The following is a 16,268-nucleotide window of genomic DNA, read 5'->3' as shown; positions in this document are numbered from 1 at the left end:
AGTCTGTGATGACAAAGCGTACTGAAAAGCAGTCTGCCTCTCCCTTAATTTTTATTCTATCATTTTATGTTATGCAACCCCCTATGCATTTTTTATGTGACTTGCATAAGTGTAAATGCTCATGCAAGGTACAAGTCAGTCGACAGTGCAATAACCTCATATGTTCAGTTACACTGCACGGTGGATGAAAAAAGATTTTCCATAAAGGAATGAGGGTCGAGACACTGTCAGCCCTTAATCTGAATTTGGCTTCTGTCCAATATCTTATATTACTGGAATAAAATCCCCCTTCTCATCCCCAAGCACAGAAAGCCATTTGTTCACATACTAGTAGCATAATAATGAAATACAGCATCCACTCATTAAAGTAGCAATTTCTATATTTAACTACTTTTAGTTTCCGAAGTTCTGGAATGACATCCAAATAATGATATCATTTGCTTCAAACAATAGAAAGTCTGGATGCTATTCTATATATGGAGATTTTTGTAGTCTATTTATAAACCTCGCCAGTTATTTGACCTGTCTAGTTTACTCACCTACGTAAATTGGCAGACTCAGGAAACTTGCTTGAGAACATATTATTCTTAGCAGTTAGTAAATCTGAAAGTTGCTAAATTATACTTGAGATATGTAACCAATATTTCTGAAAACTCATTTGCACCTTTTATGCAAGGAACAAACAAGCCTGTCAGTGTAGGACAGAGTTTTGCTTTTGAACAAGCAGCAGTGCAATTGCATTAGCCCTACTCGTGGGGAAGGGATTGATATAAAACAGCCGCACAGCTGTTTTCATGGCTGTATCGTCTATATTTGTTCAGTGCAGCGCAACAGAGACAGTTTTTCCCAAAACATAAGCACAGCCACAGAGGTTTTATTCCAGTTCCATGATTAATTACTTAAAAGTGCTAGATTGTGCATGCACTGCATTTATAAACTGAGTTAACTTGTTTTCCTCTAAGAACAGTTATTTACAGCCGTAACCTGCTGACCTGGTTTGTATGCGTTCAGAGATCATGGGACCATGGCACCATTTTGGCTTGGGAGGGGTTAGGTTAGTGACAGTTTGTGATGACCTTTTTTAAACCTGTTGTGCCTACAGAATTATATATAGCAGAGAGAAAGAAAGAGAGTTGAGATGAAGTTCTTCCTGCAGAACTATGTACTAAATTGTAACTAGTAAATAAATACACCAAGAATCGGGATTACGGCACTACTGAGAGCATGATTTGAAAGGAATGGATTTGCACAGGTTTATCACTGATGGCACAGCCTGACTGACACTGCTTTTATCATACATGATGAGTAGTTCTAGCCCTGTGTAACTCTTACAGTTGTGGCTCATTTTTCAGAGTTGGCTCTTAGACAAAGGAATGATCTGGAAATATTAAATGTGGAAATTTGGTATGCAACTTTTCAGAACAGCTTCTCAGGATTGGACTGGTATTTCCTTAAAAGTAAGAAAAATGGACAAGAGGTTTGCAAGCTGGGAGAAGAACTATATTTTATGATGGAAGTGTTTACGGCTAACTGCTTGGTCAGATGCAACACCCACCATTTCCTTTCTATTTCAGTCAAGAAAAAGCCCATGAGAACTGGCTTTCTAACTGACCCACTTCACTTTTCTGTTTAGATTTAAAAACTTAACCTCCTCACTGAGCCTGCCCCTCTCTGCTCTGTGTTAATCAGTGTAATCATTGGTAAAAGATCTGTGTAAAGCTGACTGCTATAGGAGGTATAACAGAAAGCATGGTAGAGGACCGAACATATCAGGACTAAAAGCAGACCTCAGTGAGAATTTTGCTATTTCCAGTGGAGTCAAGGCAGGGAATATAAAATATAGAAAAAGGTGTTGAGGTAAGATCTCTTCCTTGTGGATATAAAAATGGATAGTAACTACTAGTGATAATCTCCTTTCTCACCCATATACTTTTGACTAACAAAATGTTTTAATATATTTTTAAAAAAGAGAAAAGAAGGAAGGTAGAAAAGGTTTTTTTTTTTTTTTTTCATTTGCTAATAAGATGCCCCAATGCACATAAGAAACACATTAAATATCAAACAGGAGAAGCATTATTATTCTTTCTCATAAAACTTACACGATACTTTTCAATTCCCACTTCCACCAAAAAGCTGTTTTATTTACTTGTTATGTACTCAGGTGACAAAACCTATACCTCAACATAATGCTTATTTTGTATATTTGTAGTCTATAGATGTCAAAATCACAAACCTGGAATGGACAAATTAAGTTCTCCTCGATACTAAAAAATGAATAACAGCCAGTTTTTGCTTTGGTTATATTTTTCATACCCACTTCTACATAGATTTCTTCAGATGGGTGGGGAAGAGTTTTTGCAGGGGAAGGTTCAATTTCCTTCAAATATCCAACTGACTGTACAAGAATGTTAGCACAAGCACACCATGAAACATTGGCTCGGGAGAAGATAATGCAGGATTTACGTTTATCCAGAACAAGAAGAGAAGACTCATTGTTCCCATATGTACTACTGACTTGACACTTGCAACCTGCTTCTGTTCAGTTCAACAGCGGGCGGATTTCTGCAGTACTGTAGACTGGAGTTGAACGCACTTTCCCAGAGCTATACGATGAGTCACCAGTTCAGCTTGGTCTAGGATCTGAGACCTTCCTGCCTTCCAGTCCATTACTCTAACCAATAGACAAACACTGTCTGCATTGCTGTTATAAGTGTTGTGGCTCAGTCTCCACACCAAAAATGCTCTTATCACAGTACAAACAACTAACATACTGAGATTATAAACAACCAAATATCAAGCTTCTTTAAACTGACTTAAGTGATGTCACTTGGCTTTTCTTTCACATCCTTTTTCATTATGTGCTTCTCTTTGCAAATAGATCTAAGAAAATCCAGAAGTGTTCATGCCTTGGCAGTAAAGAGCAGAAAACAGATAAGAATAAATGAAGGAACACACCTATATTTCACTGTATCAGAAGTGAGACAGTCTTAACTCTTAAAAGAGGTAGGATGGACCGCTCAGTGCTCATCAAGCTCAAATGTCTTAGCAATTTGTAAGCGATGTCTGATTCGGAATCTGTTTCCTGCATAAGCTGTACAGCCCATGGACCTCATAAGGAGAACTGAATTAGAAATTCAAAGGAGGAACCAGTAGATTGGATTTATGTACTCAGCTTTGCCATAAACATATTTTTTGAAACTTCTCATAGGTGATGTCAACTCAAGATGTTGATTTTGAGCCATAATGCCCAAAGCCCAAGACTGGAGCTTAGAAACACTTTATCAGCAATATCATGGAAATAACCTGGGATTGCAAAATTCACGTTAAAGGGTCACAGTACTGCTTATCAAAAAGATCCAAGCTCTATCTCCTTGCTTGCCTCCCTGAAACCTCACAGATGACATCTCATGCCTCTGCTTGGATGAGATCTTTAGATAGGATACCAGCAATGAGACTGTCAATGTCTTGGGCAGGTACCACTGTATTAGGGCAGTGATGAGGCCACTCCTAAGATCCCAAACCTGAAAACCCTGTGGCTTTTACTTGACATAAGACACAAGACTGCCAAACTCCAAGGCCTGGTACGGGACAACAGCTCTCCTGTGTAGACTAAGGAGTCTGGACTCCAATGAACCTTTATGATAGGTATGCCTCAGCCACTGTAAGACTGTTCTCCAAGGGCTCTTTGCTCTCCTATGCAAAGCTACAGCTTCATTTTCAGACAGCAGGGTGTAACACAGAAAACTGTGTATTTATCTTGCTTATCTTTTTCCTCATCACAGAGCTGTCAATTTTTATGCCATATTTTGTGAGCAGGATAGATCCTGAACGTGACACATTTCTGACAGAACTGCTACTTTCCCCTCCTAGCAGAATCCTCTCACAATTTGCTTCTACAGAAGAGATTCAATGCTTGAACTGCTGAAGGCATGGTAAAATAGCATCATGAGCTGCCTCTTAACTAAATCTTTCCTTCTGTGTTCTTTTTTTTCATGCTCTAATAAATTATTCCATTTGATTTTTGAAATGCAAATCTTTTTCATGAATAGGTTAAAGTATTGACCCACACTTGGATCAGTAATGAGGCTATACATCCTATCAAGCCTTGTCAGCAACAGCTGCTGTTCACAAATGGCTCTCACCAAGCATGTATTCTTTGAGGTGCCGAGCTCTGAGTGTGCAGCACCTGCTACCTGCATGACTAGAGCCTCACTCCTTGCCTAGTGAGATGAGCAGCAGTCCCCAGAAAATTCCCACTTTGTTTATATTGTGTAGTTTGTGAACTCTTATATCCTGAAAGGTAAGAAGAGGGTTTTCCTAGCTGTCAGATCCTGGAACCTGTTTATCTGAATTGGAAAGATGCTAAAGCAAGTATTGGAGGCATTTGCTCCAAAACTCATCCTCCTTATTTCCTTAGTGTGTACTTACACACACACACAAGTGTAATTCTTTTTCCAGCTGTGAAGTATAATATTTTTTCTTCTGGCTCTTTTTCCTTACTTTTCTCTTTCTTCTTATGTACACATTTCTTGGATTACACTCAGGCAACTACTTCTCAGTAGCAGGAGATCCCAAATCAGCTGCTACTTTTGTTTCAATTTCAATTTTGCTGCTAAAGTACAATCTTTTAACACAGTTGGACCTTTTCTCTACAGTTCCCAGTTTTCGTGGTGCCAGTTGTTCACATAGTCCATTCAAAACACTTATGCTGCATTCTTTGTTCCTGCACAGTATTATAATTTCCGCAGACTTTTCTGACTGTTGCCCACTGCCTTCTTTATGCATACACATGCTCCTTCCTTCTCACTGTACAACATGCAAGTCACCAGATCATTTGGAGGACTCCCTGGATTATAGTCACACTATTAACCCTTCTTTTGTGGCATTAGTGATTCCTGATGTCCCCTGTTATACAGAACACTGGCTTTAGTATCTAAAGAAAGTGCTTCTCCCTCCCGATGCTCACGTGTTTCTGTATTACATGCAAGACAGATTTTGGAGTCTAGGCCTAGGTATGCAAGACAACTGAAAACATGGGCATGACAAAAACAAAACTTGGAGACCTTGGAAAGGGAATAGCAAAGCACCTTAAGGATTTCCCCATCCCCTCAATTTACTGAGCAAGAGAAAGGATGTCTGTAGAAACAAGTTTCCTAGAAATTCTTGTGACTTTCCTGCACCCTTTTTCTTCTCACTCATCGTGCAGTGGAAATAGCCAATACATCTGAACTCACTGAATCCATCCATATTGCTTAAAGACGGACAAAGAACCTCTTGTCACATACTAGAGAACTTCATCACCATCATAAAGTGTGATATTCTCAGCTGCAAATTCCTGCTACTGTGTGTACTAGATCCCATGGCAAAGAAGAAGATTTTTTTTTTTTAACTTTAGGTGACTAAAACATCAGTTCTTTTGTTTTCCTTATTAAGCGACAACAGTAATATAAGAAGTTATGCTAAAATCTGCTCTTAAAATCTCATAACAGCAGAAAAAACCCTTCTCCACACAAATTTCCTTTTTTAACATTTACAGACCCAAATCCAATTATGCTAATCTTTGTACAAAAGCACGGCAATTGTACCTGTTACCTCTTAGTAGTAACAGTCCAACTCACATCTTCTTCTAGCAACAGGAGACCTAGATGATACATGACTTACAATACCGAAGACAACAGCTTATGCCAGATGCTAAAACAGCAATGGGATGCATTACAAAAACAATTTTTGGCCTTTTTTTTTTTTTCATTTTGACTGAAGACACGTAAGTTATTAGCCAACTGTTTCCTATCATCCCTTTTTAACAATCTTCTGCTTTCAAGGGGAGAGCAGTACAGTGCCGACGCTTTGCTGTGTCTATTTTGCTAGAAGTAGCTGACAGAGTTGGCAAAGGGGAGGTTAACTTATTTCTCACTTCCCCTGCCCCCATCCACCCCCCAACCCAGGAAGGCAGTAGGAAAAAAGGAATTGTTCTTCTGAATTCCACATCCGTCCCGTCTCCTCCTGGGAAGAGACAGCTATTTCTTATCTTGGCTGTTTTACATCACTGAAATGTGAAGGGAGAGCTGGAAGGAAGGAAATGAGAGAAAAGACAGAGAGACCTCTATGCTTCAGAGCATTGGAGGGAATTGCTGTCTACGTACCAGAAAAAAGAAGGGTGGGGTGTTGGTGGTGGGGATGGGAATGCTGTAGGTATTGACAACCTAGAAATCCTCCATTGATAGAAAAATAAAAACAAAAAATAGTGAAAAGGTGATACTTGACCTGCTATCTGCTCTTTAGGCATTTAAAAAATATGCTTAAATAAGTTCCTTTGCATTATTTCAGTCTGCAAATTTCTTTCAATAGCGATTGACCTCTGAGATCCTAGAAAAAAAAGATATAGCTGTCCATATTATTCATGCCTCAAAGATACAAAGGAAAGAAAAACATCCTTTCTGCACTATTCTAAGATACATTGCCCCTGGAAATAGGGACCTATGGCTAAAGCTTGCATAAATGAAATCATTTCATAATACTTCAACAAATAACAGCAGGGTTAATTTAGCCTTCCTGCTGGGGATCATAAATATGCATATGGATTCTCTGAGAAGACACAAGGAAATTTTAGTTATCTCATTTAGAAGAAGCTCTGTTTAAAGGACAAGGACTTGATACATGAGGGGTAAACTCCAAAAGACTGAGAGTTAGAGATAAGCACCCAAAACTCAGAGTACTTCTCTGAAGCTTATCTCAACTATTTGATGTCCTGTGAAACAGTACCAGAAATGTTGTACAAGCAGGCTCTCTGTGGTAATTTCAGAACTTCCTTTCAGGCCAGAAACTTCATCAATTTGGTAGCAGTTTTCACCTCTGGACCTTGCAATACACTGAGAGTGTGGCGTGAGAAAAGGAAAGCCAGTAACTTAGAAATTCCTCCCACCAGAGTGTTAAACAAGCATTTCAGAATTCAGAATTCCTCACTTGAGAGTTTTGCCACCGCAGTAATGGAAGCTTAGAAAAATTCAATTATTTTTTTCCTGTGAAAGTATGTGGTCTGAAGAGCAGACATTTCTCAAGAACTCCAGCGGGTGAGTAGTCTTCTCCAGAGGCCAGAGAAGGAACAACATCTGTTGGCATCTGCTAGCAAGGACAGGGAACTGCACGAGATGAAACAACAGACAGGGCAGTATCAGGCTTATTCAAACACTTATTTTTTAGCGTTTCATGCCGTTGTGTTAAAAACATCAAAGTTAAAATGTAGAAAAAGGTACATATAAACACATTTGCAAAAACTTGGGTAATTTCCCTGTGCCTGGGGGCACAGGGATATACCAGGGAATATACCTGGGGTAAACAGTAGTCCGAATGAGCTGTTCTAGTCATAAGAAGCAGTCGTGTGTATGTCGGGAAAAAGATTTCAAGACCTTTCCTTCCTTCTGTTCTTTCCTTTCTTTCTCTTTGTCTTTCTTTTTCTTTCTTTTTTCTTTCTCTTTCTTTCCTTCCTTCCTTCCTTCCTTCCTTCCTTCCTTCCTTCCTTCCTTCCTTCCTTCCAACCTTCCTTCCAACCTTCCTTCCTTCCAGCCTCTCTCCCTCTCCTTCTCTCTCTCTCCTGCTCCCTCTCTCGTTCTCTTTTCACTTTAGAAAAGAAAGAAGACTTAATTCAGTAAGCCCGTTCTGTGCAACTGGGGCTCTGCGTGGATGCTTGCATCACTGCACTTTTTGTAAAGGAACAGAAACACCATGCGGCCTGCTGCGAGGCAGGCTGAAAAGCCCAGCGAAGGGAGTTGTCAGGAAGCTGGCTGGCGGAGCAGCAGTCACAGCTAGCAGCAGCAACTAATGGCCAAGCCAGCAGCGGAGCTCTGTCTGGCACAACATGTGCCAGGATTAGGGCCAGAGCAGGCTCGTCTGCAGACGGCGCCCACCCCTGTGACCTGGTCAGCCTGCTCCCACGGGGGACAAGGGCGTGAGGGGAACACAAGCCACCTCAGCAGCTGCTCACAGCTCCTGGAGGGCAGCTTGACGCTGCCAATGCATCCGCGATAGCAGCTCTGCCTCCTGCTGTGGATTACTTAGGTTTTCCTAAAATGACGTATGATTAATTGGGAGGTAGAAAGAACAGGGAAGTGTAAAGATTTATTTATTTAAGCCCTTTCATTTGATTCATTGTTCCTGTGGAGGGAAGTACTGCTCAATAAGAGAGTGTAATTTAGATTGCCAGATTTCTGGGTGGAGGCTCAAACTGGTGGTGTTTGTTTGGCTCTCCAGTGTTGTTTTTTTTTGGTAAGGAGAGTTAAAGTTGATGCTGACCTATTCTGCTTCTTGCCAAAGGGGTTCCTCTTACGTTGAATTCCTTGCCGGGTTAGACATCAGCGCTCTTCCTGAATGACATGGGCAGACACAGATGTCTGAAGAACCAATGCAGACAAGCATGTACCAAATCTAGAAGCATTGCTATCTCATTTGTAGATGGGTGTGATGGAGAGTAATTTATCACTAGGACAGTTTGGAAAAGCTGCTGTTGCAACTATAATGTCAAATCACACTTCTGCCAGTGGAGTACCTCTATACAAAAAATACAAATTGGGAAAAGCACAGGATTTCCCTTTCTGGCTTTACCTATACTAGAGGCTTTTGTCAAAAAAATATATACACGGAATCCACAAATGGCTGGATTACAAACCTGGCTAAAGATTGCTTAAACAGACCCTTACATTTAGCTAGGTGATGAAAATGACGCAACTGAGATGCCCCACTGCAACACTGTCCACTACTTCATAATAGTAAGCTCACCTGTAAATATTACATGCCATAATAATATTACTCAGTTTATTAGTTATTCAGTTATTATTGTGTTTAGATCTTACATGTTTTTGACTGAATTTTTGGTTTCAGGGATCATATGAACTATGCTATTTTATCATGGATATTAATTCAGAAATCTTGCTTTTTAGAAGATCATTTCTCTATTTTCATTTTTGGAAAGAAATTCTGATGAAAACTGAAATTCCAAAGGAATTTATTCTTTTTTGGAGAGCAAGTTCTGAAACCCCGCAGAACTTTCTACTTTCCCATAATAAAACTCCCTTGACCTCTAACACCAGAACTATCCATTCCTCCGAGCGCGGAACACACCAATAAAATATTTACCGTCTCGGAAAGCCGCTGGCAGTGCTTTTCATACCATCCGTGTTCAGACTCTGGGAGTTCTCAAGAGCTGGGTGAGGGTGCCTCCTGGACAGCTGTCAAAAGCTGGGCAGAGAGTGCTTAGCATGCCACGGGAGGTGAAGGGCCCGCAGGGGAACCGTTACTGACCTGCACCATCCCAGCACGCCTTGCCTGCGGCTGCAGCTCAGCCACCACCTTCCAGCTTCGACACAGATGCCCTCCTTGCCTACGTTCCTCTAGCAGCTCCAGAAGCATTAATTGCTTTTAATTTTCAGTCCTGAAACTGTGTTGCTATGCCAGTCCCTTTGTTTCACCCTGCAGAACCTCTCCTTCAGCAAGGAGGTACCTGCAGCGTGTATTTTTTGCTGTGACTCATTTCCATAGCTGATGAGATGTACTTGCATTTGTACTGCTCTTCACACAGCTCTTGTCCAGCCTGCTTAAATAACTCCAGCTGCAACTTATATCATCCGAGGAACTGATCGACATCGGTGCTACCAAATATTTTCATTATGCTATTTTAAACAGCAAATTATGGCCCCTCTTGTAATTATGAAGCTGAAATAATGAAGCTGAAATTATGAAGTTGGACGCCTACCTGGGCAACCTGCTCTAGAGAACCTGCTTTGGCAGGGGGGTTGGACCCGATGTTCTCTTGAGGTCCCTTCCAACCCCTACAATTCTGTGATTCTGTGAAATTTTGATACAGTGCCTAAAAATGCATTTATAAAGCTTTCTGTTACTGTGTTTTATTTTATAATTTTGCGGCTCAAAAATAAAAATTGTGTATGGTAGGAGACAGCAACGACTGTATCAAAACACATAAAAGTCTTTAATCAGCCAAGGCAAGGTTTGGAAAGAGTATTTATAGAGGTGTTACTTTTTTGGGGGGTACTGAAACAAAATGTAAACTGCATTTGAAAGAAAGTATTTTACAGCTTTGACTACATGTTTTGGCTCTATACAGTCAGGTAGGTGACATACTTTCTACGTAAAAGCAAAGTAAAAAACATCCATATCAAAAGGATAGGTCACTTGCGTTACTCATTTCTCTTTCCCAAGCACAAAAGAACAGAGTAGGAAAAAAAATGTCTTTCAGGTATTTTTGAATGACATCCATTACGCATGTTAGAAATGTGTCTTACTTTCTTTTATCTCAGAAATAGCACACACTCTCTGGAAAATAGTAATAATAAGAAAAAATCATGCAGCTTTCTTTTCCATGCCTCAATACTGACTGAAGGTGCATGTGCTCTAAGACATCTCCTCTGCTTCTGTGAGGCATGCTGAGCTACACTGCACTCAGGAGATCGGATGAGACCATGGGTTGAACAGACCAGATTGCAGGCCATGAAGCCTAGCAAGGCTGCTGCAGTTGTCTTCAGCGTACAGCAGGAGCCTGGGGACATGACTGCTGTAGCACAGCCTCCTGCATGAGATCACGGGCCAAGCAGAGAGGAGTTTCAGTGGGCTGCCAATGGCAGATTTGGTATCCATCACTTTGCTATCCGACCTCACTGAGATGTCAGAAGGAAATTAGGCCCTATTTCAGCTGTGACAGAATGTTTGACTTTTGTAAGCCTGACTGAAGGAAACTTGGCCTAGGACCCCGGTCCAACAAAATTATCAGTAGTGAGTACCACATGCAAAGACCCCTCAGAGACACAGCAATGTGGATGTGTTCGTGTCCCAGGGTGTCAAGGAGGACTGGCATTAGCAGCCGGAGAGGGCAGAGCATGCTGCCACTGCTGAGGATACAACAGCTCTGTTTGAGTGCTGCTGCCAAGCTCAAATTCCAGATGCTGAGATAGGAAGTTAACAGGAGAAGGCAAAGGAGACAAGTCAGGCAGTGATCCTTTCCAAGGAGAGAAGTCTTGTTTCACTAAAATCCTCCGCTGCATTGAAGTCCTTTTCTCCTGTCATTCAGCTGCTCCCCTGCTTTAGGACAGGGCAACACCTACTCCATGAGGAAACAGGGTACCACAAGCAGTGTGTGTGGAACAGGTTCCTGGCTAGCAATGCAGAAAAAAAAACCACAACAAACATTTCTCTCTTTCTTGCTCATTTGCAAAAGAGGGAATACTGCTGAGAGCTCTCAAGCCTCTCTTATCTCTGAGACTGATCCTTGGAGAACAGCCGGCAGCAAAATGAACTTTTCAGGGAGGCTGAATAGCAAATAAATGTGGGTCGCCTGGACTAGAGAACAGCACCACTACATCTTATCTTCTTCTGACAAACAAGTTAGCATATTCTTCGTTCCTTACTTGACAAATGTAAGCAGGCACAAAGGGTATGTAGGGACATAACATCATTTTCTTCCATTTCTTAAAAATAGCAAAGCTAAAAGATCTTCTCTCTAAGCACAGTATATTCTAAACTTAGAAATACACAGACTGCAGAAAGGTTTCTAGGACTTATTAAATAATGCAAAAGATAGTTCCTTCCATCCTTCCTGTTTTCCTACATGTCTGTTAGCAAGTAGATGGGAAGAAAGTTGTCATTAAGGAACAGGGAACTGAGTTATATCCAAGCTAAAAAAAAAAAGAAGAAACTAAAGAACTGAAAGAAACTGTATTTCAGCATTAAGGCAGTATTACATAGGGGTTTCCCAGACTTGCTTGAATGATGGCAACAACTCTTGACTTCATGAACGGGTGTCTGTGTTCTCAACAATTCACAAACAATTCTGAACTCACAAATTCAAACCTGTGCAATCACTTCTTTCACTCTCCCATTACATACACTCACGCCCATGCTTCAGCATCCTCAGCTGGAGCTGCAGATATTCTATGAGCTTCTTTGCAGCTTGCCTGTGCTAGGGGCCAACAGCAGAAATGGGCATTTCTGATTTTACCCATGCACGGACAGCGATTCAAGTGGGCAGAGCTGGAAGCCACCATCTCTGGAGGGCACACACGTACCACTTTCAAATAGTGTGCATATATGGCTATTACAAAATAAGTAGTCCAGGAATCATGCATAAGACTTAAGTGGAAAGAAAATGGAAGTTCTGCCCATTTAGACTGAAAAAGGACAGTCACAAAACATTTGGTTCCCTACTGCAGCCCCAGTCATGAAGCAGCCATCAAACCAGCTGGTTTGCAGCTTCAGTTTTGGTATTAGAGACCAGTTATGTATGTCATTTTTGTTGGTCTACGAAAGGAAAACATTCATCAGCACTAGTCCTGAGACCTGTGTATGGAAAAGCCACAACAATAAAGCAGATAATTTAGAATATTCATTCTATATAAATGCCATAAAGAAGACACAGTTGTAATGGCAGGACCGGGTTGGCAAAAAAAGTGTGATGACTTGCAGGAAGCAGAATTAGGAAACCTAAAATCTCAAGGAACACATTCAGAAAAAAAGTATCATTTGACTGCTACTGAATGTTTCAATTGCACTAAAAAATGTCACATAAGCTAACTTCTGTGCTGCTGAGTCTTTTTAAGCAAAAGTATGCAAAGTAGCTTTAAACTTATCTCTTATCTCCATGATTGCTGTATATGGAATTTTCCAGAGGAATTTGTCTAGCAGATGTTTTTAACTAGAGCCCCAGTAGGGAAAATAAATAACAGTGTTGTGACACTAGGAACCCAGTTGTCATTATTAGTGATGAAGAAAGATAACTGCCTGCCCTGAGCAAGAGTGTTCTGGTGGTCTCAATAAAACTTGAGACAGAGGAAAACAAGCTGAGCTGAGCAGTCAGGGAAGCACAAGTATTGCCTCATGTGCCTTCAACGTACAACAAGCCCCAACCAGTTATTCACCAGTCATCAGTAGCACATTTTAGGAGTGCTTGCTGTGTATCTGGAAAATAAAGTATCGAGAAAAAGAAATTGCCTCTCCCCCAGATGGATGCTAAGAATGAAAGGCTGGGGTCCTCAGACCCTTAAGATGGAAAACATTTATCTTACAGAGGAGTTTTTCATCATCAAAATAGTGAAGACGGTCACATGGGACACGGGGGCAGGGAGGGAGAAGGAGCTGGAGCCTGCACATTTGATGCTAACCATGCAGTTTGTTTCTTCCAGGGTGAGGAAGGAAAATGCCTGGAGGAAGAAACTGAGAGGAAATTCTAGAGGGAATTTTGAAGATTTCCTTCCTTCAGTTTTCACAAGGAAGAAGGTGACCTGAACCCTTCAAAGTAAAATAAATGCTCCGTGAATCCTCATATGAATCAACTTCATGTCAAAAGCCCTGCTCTTCTACATGCAATGCTCTTTAAAGAGCTCCTATGGAACAATTTAATAAAATTAGTTCCATGCAATCTGCAGAACTCTACTGCTAATGTGCTGTTTTTGCAATACCAGAAGTAAAATTGAGCATGACTGAACTCTTTTCCTGCAATGTCACGTTGCTTTACAAACAGGAACGGGCTTCAGGCACAGCACTGCGCTGCCCTTTGGGTCCAGGTTAGCTTGTGCAGGGTGGCTGCATTCTCAGGCCTCTTTGGAGAGGCAATGAATGGACACAGTGGGTGGCAGGCTCCTGCAGTGCTAATGGTCACAGAAAAAAATGAAGTGAGACAGGGGGCAGGGGAGGAGGAAAGGGAAAGCAGGACCAAGAAGTGGAAAACTGTTATATTTCCACAAAGCTCAAAGGGAAAGAATAAACAAAGCACTATTATCCCTGCTGTTGCTGCTTTTTTTTTTTTTTTGTAATTCATTTTCTCATTTTTTTTCACTCGATTTCTTTCATCTTCCTGTCTACTGATCTTTCTTTAGCAAAAAAATACCACGTTGAGATGCGCTCAGGCTTAAAAACGATTAAACGAAGCACACTGTACTTATCCTCACAAGTGCCTCTTTGTGAGGAGACGTCTCCCTGCCTTCCTGCTGGCCACAAACTTCGGTACTTAGCCAGGTAGCAAAGCATTTTATTTCAGCATGCATGCTCCCTTTTCCCCTGGACACTGGATGCCCACAGTGCATGGAGCAGGGGTGCCACACATTCCTCTGGAAGCCCCCTGCCCCAGGGCTGAGCCGAAGCAGCCCTGCGGTGGGCTGTGGCAAGCACTGGTGCAGGCTGGCAGCAGCTTCTGCTGGGGTAACTCGCCCACAAGATGCATTTGGGAAGTCAGGAGGCATTTCTTGTTACAGGTGCATGAATGCAACGCAACACTGCTAAGTTGTGCCTGCAAGATCATTACAAATGAAAGCCTACAAAGGTGAGGGGAGGCCAATCCTTTTGCAAACCTGACTTCTGTGTAGCATCTCAGGTTGGAGATTTATATTTGTCACTACTTTTTCCATTATGAAGAGGGAAACCTTATATTAAAGAGTTTATCAGGTCGACAATAATATAGCAAGTTGGCAATGAGATTTTCAGCTGCCAGGTATCTTTCATTCACTCTTCCAGGCAATGTGGAGAAATTCTTGGATTAGCAGCAAGCGAAAAAAGTGATGGATGTCTGTGGCATACATTCAGATGTATGAAAAGAAATGCAAGGCATTAGAAATGCATGCCTGGTAACATCTTAACTTACTTGAGAAGGCATATTTTCTTGTCCTAAGTGTGAAATTAGTTTCAATAACAGTTTCCAGGAGATCCTATTATTATAACATAACCATTACATTTATAGTACTTGTGGAAAGGCTTCCCTCTGTTTCTTGGGATACCTCCCAGGAGAGCCTGGCACTGAAATGCCTGACTCAGTAAATACTTATTTTTTGGTAGTGTAACCTTCTTTCCAGCAAATGTGTGATTTATAGTGATTTTTGTAGTAAAATAAATTTGGAATTATCTATCTGCATGGTATTCTTTAATAGACTGAAGAAAAATACTTTTCTTAAAAAATAAGGCTTTGAAAGATGCTAAATTTTGTGAGTATAATCAAAAAGTTCACAGAAGGGATCATTGCCCATGCAAGATGAATGACATATTAGACGAGCATGTACACATAGGGAAAACTTTATTTGACTAGTCCATTAACTTTGTCTCAGGAAAGATAACCCCTCAGGAAATACCTTTTCTATACAGAAAGTAGGACCTCAGCCAAAACGTGGAACCTTATGAAAAGGTTTTAAGTAGTCAGTAAAGCTGAAAATGTCCATACTGTGTTTCTTTCCTTCAATTATGGCAAAGGTTTCTGTGTCCCAATATATGCTAAAATTGCCATTTCCAAAGAAGCGAATACTTCGTTGCATGCTACTCTTATAAGTAAGACAATCTCTTGATTTTGAAAACTGTAAACTCAAGAGAGGAAATAGCCCCCAAGCCTCTTGAATCCAGAGATACAGACTTTACAACATAATACTTTCCAATGAATGCTAATGGTAATTTCATCTCTTCAAGAATTACTCAAGAACTACTGCATTTTCTATGTAAACTTATATTCTATGTAAACTGTATATTCTATGTAAACTTCATTTGTTTGTTTCCATTATCTTATTGCGAAAATCCAAGTTAGGTAACATACAAGCTCCTCTCCCTATTCCCAGTGCAGTCCTTTATAAACGTAATTAAAAATTCTAACTCAAGAGAACTGTTTGTAAACAATGGTAAACAATTTCCTTCTTCAATGAGATGACCTCTTTTCCTAGGTATCAAGTATCACAGCTTGAGTTTCTCTCTTCACACCGTGAGGTCTGTATTAGGAAACAACAAAGTAAACAATAGAAAGAAGAAAGAAAAAAGACCTAGACCAGCTTAACTTAAAGAACTTAGCCTGACTTCAAAGAACTTAACTGAAATAGTGTGGTTTTCTGATTTCTTCAGAAAATGTTGCAGGGTCCCTAGACTACATTGCACTCTGGGCGATGCAGTCCCAAAGCACAGAAAATTTCATATGAATGCATATAAAGAATATATATGAATGCATATAAAGAATAGATGCTATACTGCAGACCATTCCTAAATTTATATCAGTCTCTCTTAACAGACCAATACACAACTTTTCATCATGTCAAAACTGTAAAGAAAATGCAACAAAAGTATGAAAAGATTTCTGCCTTTTTTTTTTTTTTTCCTCCAGTGGAGCTACAGCCTGCTTTTGCAGGGGTCCTTGTACTGCTGCACTGTGTTGGACTGAAAGATCTGCTTCTACCAGTGCTCTGCATCTACACAGAAGTTACTGTATTACCCCAAAAAGGGGAAAAAAGACTGTTTTGTGAACAGGG

General features: G+C 40.7%; 1 protein-coding gene across 2 annotated transcripts in view; it reads right to left on the bottom strand.

The window, feature by feature from the left end:
* COL4A2 (collagen type IV alpha 2 chain) overlaps positions 1-16,268 on the bottom strand; it is a 138,716-nt gene that overhangs the window by 106,822 nt on the left and 15,626 nt on the right. The window contains exons 3-4 of one of the 2 annotated variants that reach the window (XM_035565604.2): positions 6,964-7,139; positions 6,265-6,366 (exon numbers count right to left, since the gene is read on the bottom strand). The exons of the other annotated variant lie outside the window; for it this stretch is intronic. The gene's annotated coding sequence lies outside the window, so the exon portion shown is untranslated. The remainder of the gene's footprint in view (positions 1-6,264; positions 6,367-6,963; positions 7,140-16,268) is intronic. 2 annotated transcript variants of the gene reach the window in all.

The sequence above is a fragment of the Cygnus atratus genome, chromosome 1, assembly GCF_013377495.2.
Source record: "Cygnus atratus isolate AKBS03 ecotype Queensland, Australia chromosome 1, CAtr_DNAZoo_HiC_assembly, whole genome shotgun sequence".
Taxonomy (NCBI): domain Eukaryota; kingdom Metazoa; phylum Chordata; class Aves; order Anseriformes; family Anatidae; genus Cygnus; species Cygnus atratus.
The sequence above is the reverse complement of the archived record's forward strand: the minus strand, read 5'-3'. Positions and strand labels throughout refer to the sequence as shown.